Source organism: Leuresthes tenuis, unplaced genomic scaffold (genome assembly GCF_036924035.1).
Source record: "Leuresthes tenuis unplaced genomic scaffold, fLeuTen1.0.hap1 SCAF_14, whole genome shotgun sequence".
NCBI lineage: Eukaryota > Metazoa > Chordata > Actinopteri > Atheriniformes > Atherinopsidae > Leuresthes > Leuresthes tenuis.
The window spans coordinates 13,224,676-13,235,843 of record NW_027325368.1 but is presented as its reverse complement, the minus strand read 5'-3'; the positions used below and the strand labels follow the sequence as shown (position 1 = coordinate 13,235,843).

Sequence of the window (11,168 nt, the reverse complement as noted above, 5' to 3'; positions counted from 1 at the left end):
ACCCTAGTGCATCTAAAAATAGGAAATTCACAGCAACAAATTGGAGGATATCATCAGAGTTATGGCCAGCATATTTAAAAATATATGCATGGCCACAATGAAAACAACATGTTTCAAGTGTTTGAGTAATATACAGGTAAGAGCTATAAAGACTACATGCTAAATGTGGGGGAAGGAGTGGTAAATAATCTGCCTAGTGCTACATCTCCTGAAGTCCTGCACGCTTTCATCTAAGAGTTATTTTAAAACAAGCTAGTGCTAGAACAGCTCCTGCTTCACACTATATCTTCCAGAAGCCAAGTAAGTCATTATTACATATTATGAATGCCCTGAGGGTGCATATTTTTCAACCATAACATTTGAGATGAAAGTAGAAGATTTGAGGGAAAACAGGCAAAAGTTTAAAGGACTTCAGAGGATGAAGACGATGTAATTTCCAAGTCAGACAGCATGGGAGGTCTCCATCCCCTCCACCCACAGTGAGAGGTGTGAGTTTGGATTTTGTGAACTCTCCCCTCCCCTCCACCCTTCCCTCCTTGTTCATCATCCCCCTCCCTTGGGGTGTAAGCAGGCTGCTCTGCTCCCCCTCAATGAGCTCCCATCCATCACTCCTAAGATTTTACTTTAATAGGTGGTCCTCTCCCTCCTCTCATACACCCTTATGGGAAAATTTGGCCAAAAGAGAATACGACAGCAGAGTGTGTCAAGTACGTCTGGGTATTGCTTGAAATGCTTACCAAATGTTTATACATGAGGACAGAATTTGGTTGTTAACAATAAAACAAAATCTCCAGACATTTTTACATCCCCTCTTTTTATTCTCACAAGAAGTGTTTCCCTTCTTTATCCCTATGACATTGTCTTTAACAGACACAAGAACTATTCCTTAAATGTGTAATGTACATTATCCTTCACTACATCATATGCAACAAGAACTTGTTAGCACTACTTACACTTTACAAACCTGTCTTGACACCAAATTTATTAAATAACATCTGTTGTTAGCAAAATAGCCCCGTATAACTGTACACTGTGAACAGAAGACAAAAGGAATGACAGTGACTTAACTTTTAAAATACTTTTACAATTATTCACTCAGAAACTTCAAAGAATACAGTTTAATGAGAATCATAAATTATTTAGTACTTTATTGTTGGCGGGGGGGGGTGACATATTCAATATAAACAAGACTCTTGTGGGAATATTCCCCGATTCTTTGCATTGTTATTGTTTCTCATTTTAATGTGTCTCACATCAGAATACTAGACAAGCTTGAGCCGAGCAATGCAGTAGCCCCTCCGCTCAAACAGAAGGCAGGTTGGTTGATATTTAAATGGCCTCTGTTTGTTTTTCTTTCGGTCCCGTGTGTGTATGTGAGCCCAGTATAAAGGACCGTGTCCTTTTGAAGGGGATAGCACCAGGAAAGTGAGGGGGAAGGAAACTTTGCTTTGGTGTTTTATATATCAACGGAATGACTTCCCTCAAATAAAGACGTGTTCCATTCTGCCGCCTTGGTCTGGAACAAGCTGCTTGTTTCCTGTCCTGAAAACTCTCAGTGCGCTCGAACAATGCTCCGGGCCAGAATGGAGGAGATGTCACGTCTTGAAGATCTGCTGTGTTGCTTTTGTGTGACCGCAGGTTCAGGCTGAATCATATGTTTACAGTATTTGTGACATTTGAATGAACCTGCACAATTGTGGCATTTGAATTAATGTAAATGGTGGAACAATAGATAGCAGCTTTTGAACTGTCATCTGGAACAAAAAGCAAAGATGAAAGTATTTCCTCTGAGACTGGAAAGCCTCTTCAATCTCACTTTTCAGGCTTAAGTAGTAGCTGCACGATAAATCTAATCACAAACTAAGAGATTTGTCCGCAAAAGATATGAAACCCTAATTAATCAGTCTTCCTTCTTCTTAATATTGACGTTTCTGCCTAGTGCCATGTCCACACTATGAACAAAGACTTCTCTTTGCCTCTGTCCACCAGGAGCCTGCCATGCAGAGTTTCTCACTTGCGGTGCCCCCTCATCAAATTACAGCCCTGCTCCCTCCTGTCATGTTGGCAAACAAAGGTCTTAAAGCACACTCCCAGTGTAATTGCCTCTAATCTCAGACATAATGTGGTCTTTCATGTCAACTGGTCAGAGAGAAAAGGGAGCTGTTGTTCTCTCTGCCTTTTTTCCACCCCTTGTGCTCTCCCACTTTCACTTTAAGAAGAGCTGTTTAAAAACTGTTCTATTCTTCTGCTTTTGTTGTGACACAGTGTAAAGATTCATACAAATTTCAAAGCAGCCTCTATATCTTTCAACCATTTATTGCTTTATTGAAATTCAAATTAAATGGACTAAACTTTGGAGAACTGTCAATAGTTGTGCAGTAGTTCTTAGTGAGCTTCTCCACCTTTGGCCTGAATTCTCTCCGTGGTGAGCGTCAGGCAGTCTGCAGCTGGAAGTGTTTCTGTGGTTTGGCCAGGTGTCTCTCTGCGTTGCCCGGGACAAGGCCTCAGCAGGGCCTGGGGCTGGAGTCTGGGAGCAGACTGGAGACACAGAGGGAACTGGCTGCCCTTCTGCGTTCTAAAATGTCCCACAGACTCACCTGACTTGATACAACAAAATAGCTTTGCCGGAGGAGGGAAAAGAGAAAATTAAGATGTGTGTGAACACGTCAGTAGGAGACAGGGAGACATGAAGCTATGGAGAAAAATGCAAGAAGAGGAAAGTCGGGGGATGATGGAAATTCTGGACAAATTCTTCAACCATAGAGGACTGTTGGTTAAAAAATATGGAACAGATATTTTAATATGGTTTCCAGGGGCTTTGGCAAGTAAACGTGAACATATCAAGTAAAAAACACAGTATCTGATATCTGGGCTGTTCTCAGTGGAGAGCGAGGGCTGGGTAAGAGGAGCTGCAGTGTTTCTGAGCTGAGCTTTTTTAAGGGACCCAGCTGTGCGCCCCGGAGGTCCTGAGCTGTAACTGGGGCAAAATCAGCACAGTGAGGCCAGGCTGCAGCCTCAGAGCCTGGTTAGCCATGACCTGATGTTCCAAGGAGCCTTAGTAAATTGATGGGCCCCAGGAGAGTCGTCACAAGGGCCAACGAACAATCACCCATTCATCCCGGCAGCCACAGCAAGAGGGCAAACACTCTGCGGTCTCACAAATCTTACAAAAAGTTTTTAAAATTGTAATTTAATCTAAGTGACATTTTTTTTTAAACTGAAAGTGCTACATGATTTTTTTAATCAGCAAAATACTTTATTACGTTTGAGGTTTTAAGGTATTTAAATTCAAATTTTGAGAAGAACACCAAATAAGTTTATCGAGCCCTGTTTATTCTTAGACTCTGTGGCTAAACTGGCTTGTGCCTGTCATGCCTCATCATTTGCCAGGACTACACACTGTTGTTACATAAGACAGCTGAGCTAGTCCAGATATCTAGACTAGTCCATATGTGGACAAAATGGGTGTATTCACTGTGTCCCCTTACCCGAATCCATTTAGCATGACTGCATCAGCCAACTCTTCTCCTGCCTCACTTGCCTCTTTGGCTTCCAAACGTGAGGGGCTCAGAGGTCAGCGGCACATCAGTTACATTTTTGTGTGACTTACACCAGTCAGTTATTTATAGAGCCAGAGCAAATATACAATGGAAGGAGAGTAGCGGTTTGGGTAGGAGGCAGGTTAAACCCAGGAACATCTGTCCTTTCAAAGGCATCTCTTCCTTGGTATGCTCAGAATCCACTCCAGGGGTGTTGGCGCTTCACTGGTAGTCAGAGAGCTGGCATGCTAGTCAAAACAAAGCTGAAGAAGGGGGAGTGAAGGACCTCATCCAAGCCCAGTCTTCCATATCACCAAGTACAATACATGTTCCCAGCAAAGTCACCTGACTCCAGACGTGGGTTGGTTTCACCAAGCAGGATGCATTCTCCTCTGTCAGGGTAGAGAAGAAACTCCATAAAAAGTGTAAGAAGAGAAACCAGTGGGGAGGAGGGGTCTTAACTGAACCAAGAGTCTTGGAATAGAAGGTCTGTGGCAAATTCAGGCCCAGTGTTTTTGAAATGGATAAATAAAAGTGACTGATCCTAGAATACAATTTTTCCTTATGTTGATAGTATCAATTCTACCTAAAAATAGTTTTCTTATTTTTAAACACTGTACAGATGTTATGCAGCCAAGACACAGATTTATTCCTCATCTTACCGTTGCATTCATTTAGGTCTGGACATATACATAATGTCTCCTCAAGGCCTGAACAAGGAAGATGGCAAATCTGAAGAAATGTGTGTGTGTCTGTGTGTATGTGAGAGCAAAAATTTCTGTCAAGTCTGTCTGCTGCAGAGATGCTTTCTTACACGTTTGTATGTTCAATTGTGCTGACATTCCACATCTGAACCTGTCACTCTCCCATTTCTATAATTCTTAACATGCATGGAAACCAACACACACGCTCACACAACCAAACATGCGCCACACACCTGGCAGGACTGGTAACCTTTACATACACCTTTATTTACCTCAGATTTTTCACTGAAAGGTGACTTTTAGTTCATAAAAACAAATGTCCAGCACATCATATTCATTTAATTTTACAATCCTTTGTGATACAGCCAAAATGTTCTACTTGTACAGCAATTAAGTCATAGTGCTTTCAAAGAAGGTGACAAAAAATAAATTCTCACAAACTTGGCTCACAACATTTGACCCACAGGCTTGAATTAATTCAGATTCTTCATTTTCCCATTCAGGCCAGCAATAACGCTGTTATGTGTTTATCTCTCTAAATCATCACCAAAAATCTCACCTATTTCAAGTGAAATATCTATTTTACTGATTCAGTGAGCAATTGGTGAAACTGTGAGAAAGAGTAAATTGATTTGTTTTGTTTTTTTCTGTGTCCCTGGTGTCTTTTACTTTGTCAGCCATGCACTGCAGAACAAGTAAAGGGACTTTCAGGATGAACAGCAGACTAAATAAACTCACTGAAAGCAGTAACATCACATACTTGAACTGGCTTAGGAATGTGTCATTTCTTAAGTTTCTCCTGATGACCTATTTCAATACTGACCATAGTTTTAGTTTTATTTTTAGATGGGTTTTTATTTCAAACGTTTTTTGTTTTTTTTTAAACATCCAAGAAGGTATAAATGTATCTGTCAACTCTTTTTGCATCATCCTACAAAAATATTGCAGTAAAATATTAATTTACAATTTATTCATTTATTTATTTATTTTTCCTTAATAAAGATAGTCCCAATATTGCAATTTAGCAGTTATGATTATGGAAAAATGTATTTTCAGCCCGCATTTTACATGTCATCTTCATCACAGATTGTGGAATAATGTGAGGAAGACCGGATGTTTCTTTCACGACCAATTATTTTTTCATATTGGAATAAAAGCAGCTGTATAGATTATAAACAAATTTTAAAAAAGTCTTGTCTAAAAACCTGTGATTTTTTTTTTCTTCTCTATTTTATTTTCCATAACAATTCAATTAGACTAATGAAGCAATGACAGCTTTACCGTGAAGTCAAAACGTTACTCCATAATCTACATTGCTTAATCTCCTTACCTCGTTTTTTTTCCATGCACGGTGCAGTGTTGAGGCGCTTTTCCCACACGCACCGGAATACACACTGAAGTTAATCGACCTCTCCTTGCGGAGGCCACATGGAATCCCTCCTCATAATTCTGGTTTGTGCAGAAATGGGAGAAACGCCGAGAGAAGATTACATGCATGCATCTATATTTGAGATGGACTGAAATTGTTTAACTACACTGAATCAGCTGAAATGTCCGCACTCTCAACACACAGGTTTGACTTTGATGAAAGATTACAGCTAAACATACTACTTGAAATTGCATATATTCTTCAATCGTGATTGCCAAATTCAGCTTGAAGAAAGTCGAAACGTATAAATGCTAAAATTAGGACAACTCTTTAAAGAGCCCCACATTTGAACAGTTTTATTGCCTTTGAAAGATGAAAAAATGGATTTTAATTGTTCATGTACAATAAACCAAATCCCTCAGCTATCTGGAGGTCATAATAAGCTTGTTTCCACATCACAAACCAATACAGTAAACTCTTCAGGCCAGAATTATAATATAATGGGGTCAAGAATGCAGAAAGTTCTGGGTGGTCTTGAATATATAACTATGTTTTAATTGCTGTTTTCTTTTTGTTGGCCTGGAGCATTAGTTTGTAATCAGAAAAAAAACAAAACGAGGAGGAGTCACACAGACTCAATTTACTGCAGACTATTGTGTACGAAGATGGTATTTTTAGTATAATAAATGATGCATTTAATTTATGAAACACACAGTTACATATTTGTTAACTTTTAGGTTCTGTATCATACGAATAACAACTGAGTCAAGTCTTTAACATTTGTTAAACAAATGGAAAAATCAAAAACCGGAAGCAACGCTAAATATTGCCTTTTTCTCGCATATATTGACAGAGCACCGTGTATCACTGTTTCATGAAAAGAGAAGAGTTCAACAGAGTTGTCAAATGTCTGTACAGAAGAGGAATCCCCTGTAATTACATTTTAAGAGCAGAGGAAGCTGCAAGCTTGAACCTAGTCATTTAACCGGCATTAAATAAACACAAGCCCCATCAGAGTCAGATATGCCCTCGCACAGACGCATTGTGAATAATGGCTTTCATGGCCGTGAGCACTAAAGTCCGGGGTCACGATCAGGGTTCCACAAGAACAGTCATGCATTGAAAGCTGGTTTATTAAATGAGGGTTAATTATTAAAACGCCAAATAATACAATATATTATCACTTGAGTGTATCTTCAGTTTACATCCCTTCCCACCAAAATGTTAGGATCAGTCTCAAGTATGACACCATCAATAAAAGATGCCGGAGTTTCGGCTCGTGGAAAGATCAGGAAGCTGCATGTTATTACTTGTCAAGTAGTGTAACACAACAAAATATCAGCAGTGTGAATGATGGCAGCAGCTTTCATATAACAAATATTACATTTGATTAGCTTTGGATTAGAAATATTGCTTCTGAGAGAAAACAAAACGCATTAATTGTCAGGGAGAGAGATGTGCTGTTCACAGAGAGGTTTTCAGGATTTCCACTGAAGTGAAATGTGATATCTAACACATGTCATGGAGTTTCTATTCTTCATCTGTCCCGGCTTGCCTTTGATGCTGGGCCAAAACCGACAATGTAATGAGCGCCTATGCAGATAGGTTTTACCGAGGAATTACACTGATTCATTGACAAATATTTATCATGAGTGATTTTACAATCAAAAGCAAATATTGTTTGACGGTACATAGATACATAGATTTTTAAGGGAAACTATTGTCAAATTATTGTATTTTCAAAAAATATTCAAAACAAATATTTTAAGCATCTTTTCTTTTCTTCGTCGTTATTATTATGATTTTTTTATTTTATATTTTACGATTATGTTTTCTGTTTTTTTGTTTTTATATGAGTAAGTTCAGGTTGAATGGGTGCGAAATTTCATTGTCTCCAGAGCTAAATATTGAATCACTGCTCAATTAAACAGACACAGTAAGCCCCCATACGAACTTTTTTGCACTCAAGTTCCAGCCCGGTGATTTAGGCTGAACTGTGTAACCCTAAGGTCAACATCAACATTGTTTCAAGGTGCCAGATTGAGGGTGAGCAGTAACTCAATAAAGCACGAACACTGGGTCTGCTCACTAAATTGGCAATAATCAAGGTTACGACCTCAGTTATTTCCCATCAACGGTTTCTGCCGTATAAATTATTGCTCTGCCTGTAAAGGTGACACTAAGCAAGTCGTCTGCCAAATGTAGGAAAAAAAGAAATAACCTGTGATGCCGCCAGATCCCACGCATGATCTTAACTGTGCAACGCACCAAATATTTAGAGTAATAGCTGGTTACTGTGTTATCACTGCCACTACAAGCTGTCAATCTCTGCCTTGGAGCTAATTAAAAAGGCAGTGGCATTTTATTTGTTTGCATATACTCTGAGGTCAGACTAGAAGAGTCAGGCGTGGGGGGGCATGAAAAGCACGCCATGCCTCCTTAAATCACTCCCCTGTGCCAAAATGCTGACACCACACCAAGAACCCTGACAAAACATTTGCAGTGTCCCCAGCCCGACAAGACACACAAGACGGAGAGAACCGTGGCAGAGATTACTTATTCATAGAAAATGCTCTTCATCAGTCTTCTCTTTGCATGTGAGCTCCAGTATAACCCTTTTTTTTATATGTAATATTACATATGATTAACCTTAATTGCATCCCTGTTCCACACAATGCCCTGCAAGCAGCTCAAACGATACAAATTATAGTTACTCACAGTAGGGTCCAGGGTTTGCGTCCCATCAGAAACGTCGTAAACATCCTTTGCTTGCTGTATTTGTCTTCATGAGTCATTTCTGAGATTGTTCAAGTACTTTTATACCTTCTGAAAGACCTGAGAAATGACACTAAGATGAAGTTGGCATGGAATAAAAGAGACATACATTTTAATTGTGTAGAAGAAAACCCTGGGGCATCAGTTGCTGCGGCCTCGTGGCTCTCTGCTGCCACCTGTCTGTCTGTCAGGCAGCATAGGAAGGACTGCTCAGACCTGCAGGATGTGCTGAGTAATATCAAGTGAGCAAATGTCAAGCGATACAGTTGTTTGCTGTCGGTCATAACATCAGTTTTGTTCTAGTATTGGATGTTTGGGTTCTTCACGACAAAAAGAAAAATACTTTAAAAAAGACCTTCTTGTTTCACATTTTTACGTTTTTTTTCAGTTCCTTAATACCTTCTGCTGACACAAAGCTTCCACACATGAAACCCTACATAAACCAGCTCTATGACTAAAGCCTAAATCAAATTAAATATTCGTGGAAAATAACAGTCTGAGAATCAAACCATTGAGTGGTTGGAGTTACTGTAGAGGAAAAAAGTAAAGGGCAGCATTAAAATGATCTTTCTCTGGATTAAATCTCTGCCACTCAGTGTTTACCAAGTGTACCTCCACTTTGCATGATTTGATAGCGTAACAGGAAGTCATTTAAACTCTAGTGTAAATAGTAATCAGGCCCCAAGTAAACCAATCAGCAACTTTGTTTCAAAATACGCAATAATCAATTAGCAAATGGATTTCCTTTCAAATGTACAGACCAAATCAAAGCATCTCTGGAAACAAGTTAAGTGCAATCTAAAGTTCATGGACCTCATGGCACTTTGCAGTCTCAACTTTCTTTTAATTAACTTTTAATGTGTTTACATTGCAGTGATTTGAATCATTTGATCGATCATATATCTCTTCTGTTCAGGGTGAATTTTCAGTAAGTAGGCTACTATTCTTTTTTTTGCAGTCACCACCAGTTGAGCTCATTTTGATTTCTCTTGGCAACATCTCTTTATACTGTACACTGAGTAGATTATAAGCAATAGCTGAACATTTCTTGTTCATTACCGTTGTTTAGATTTTAAAAACTGCCCATTTTACAGGTTTCTTGTTGCCTTTTGAACACAGCCTGTTGGCCTCATATGTCCCCTAGTCACACTCAAACAGCTGTCTTCCAGGCTACAAGAAGAGCTCCATCACCTGCATCCAGCTGCAAACCACAAACAGATTGCAGTATTCCCCTGGAGGGGAGTTGTGTGCAGTTCGGTCACTATCTGTGCAGAAGATGAAGGGGGAAACGTTTAAGTGAACCCCTCTCCCCGACAACAAATGGTGCTTCGCAATCCTCAGTATTTTTTACCAGCAAAGACTGACACAGTAGTAACTAAGATAGCTGTCTGGGCATGTGACAACATTTCCCAGACCACGAAACATTGAAAACAGACCATTGAGGCAACATATTGCATTGATTTAGTCATTTGACAAATAGCTTTGGAATGAGTATCCTCGTCCAGTCGTTGTAAGTGGTTGCCATATAAGTAGTGGATAGAAGGAAACATGGTTTCTTATTTTAGGAACAGGAAATGAGACAATGACAGTAGAAAAAAATGTATCACATATTGAGATAATTGTGGAAACCGCGGTGACAAATGCTTTGTGGATGATGATTTTATTGCTTCTCCGTGCTAAAACCTTGTTGTGGTCTTCTCATGCATGAAATTTCTCCTGCATCTGGTGCACTGCGGCAGCTCATGTCCACATGTTTACAGGATGGGATCCGGTCAGCTTCCATCTGTCAGTGCATTTCATCATTGCCTTTTTTCATCCTTGTCCAGTTGATTTGCATGTTCTTGTGTGTGAGAGCATTGCTTTACTGGAACTGGGTTTCCCTTTAGCCAATGTTTCTTTTTTTTATTATTGTTCGGCAGGCCAGTGAATCATTGCAGCCAGTTTCTAAACTTTTATCATTAGTAACATTAAGCCAGGAATCCTTACAATAACCATTTGGACTGGTGTGCAGCCAAGCTTGTACTTAACCTCCCTGAAGACTCGCAACAGGGACACACAATTATTTGCTTGAATCACTGTGCTGCAATGCAGTTTCCTTTTATCTAATCTGCACTAAAATATCTATATTGTGACTAATTCTGCATGAAATATTTCAGCTTTAGTGGCACACAACATTTTACATGACATCTTACAGATCTGCCTTTAAGTATGTGTGAGCAAGCAATTAAATTAGCTACACTCAATGGGTAATGAAACAACCACCAACCTCACAGAGTGACTTCCCTCCATTTGATTTGCCTAAACCCTGCAAAATCCAGAGTGGAACTTCTGTCAAGGAGAGCAGAGCAGTTAAGAAAACAGGATTAGTTGCTATGGCAACACCTACAAGCAGCACGTGCAGGCAGGATAGAAAAATGATCCTAGTTAACTGCTGCAGATAATGACACTGCTATATTTATATTTGTCTTTGGCAATAGACTCCTGAGCCAGCTTTTGTGTCTAAACAGGACCCATAAGACTCTTAACTCGTTGTCAGAGTGAAGTGAAACAGAAGAGCTTCAAAATACTAACAGGGTCAATGGTGTCAAGAGTTTATGATTACTTGAGTGAGGGGTTGAGCTCTACAGCACGCCAGTGAGACAAAGCAATAATGTGACTGACATAAAATAAAACGGTAGGAAACGATTGAAGATAAAAGAAAGTGTTTCCTCATGTGAATCACACTGCACTTTTAGTCCATCTTCTTTTATGTATATGAATGGCGTAAACTTTAGTTTGTCT

General features: G+C 39.5%; 1 long non-coding RNA gene across 1 annotated transcript; it reads right to left on the bottom strand.

Moving 5' to 3' along the window:
- Nucleotides 1-2,300: 2,300 nt before the first annotated feature.
- On the bottom strand, nt 2,301-8,418 carry LOC140269012 (uncharacterized). The gene is made up of 3 exons (XR_011907577.1): nt 8,331-8,418; nt 5,574-5,692; nt 2,301-3,931 (listed from the first exon to the last, which is right to left on the bottom strand). It is a non-coding gene; the product is annotated as an uncharacterized lncRNA (long non-coding RNA).
- Nucleotides 8,419-11,168: the final 2,750 nt, after the last annotated feature.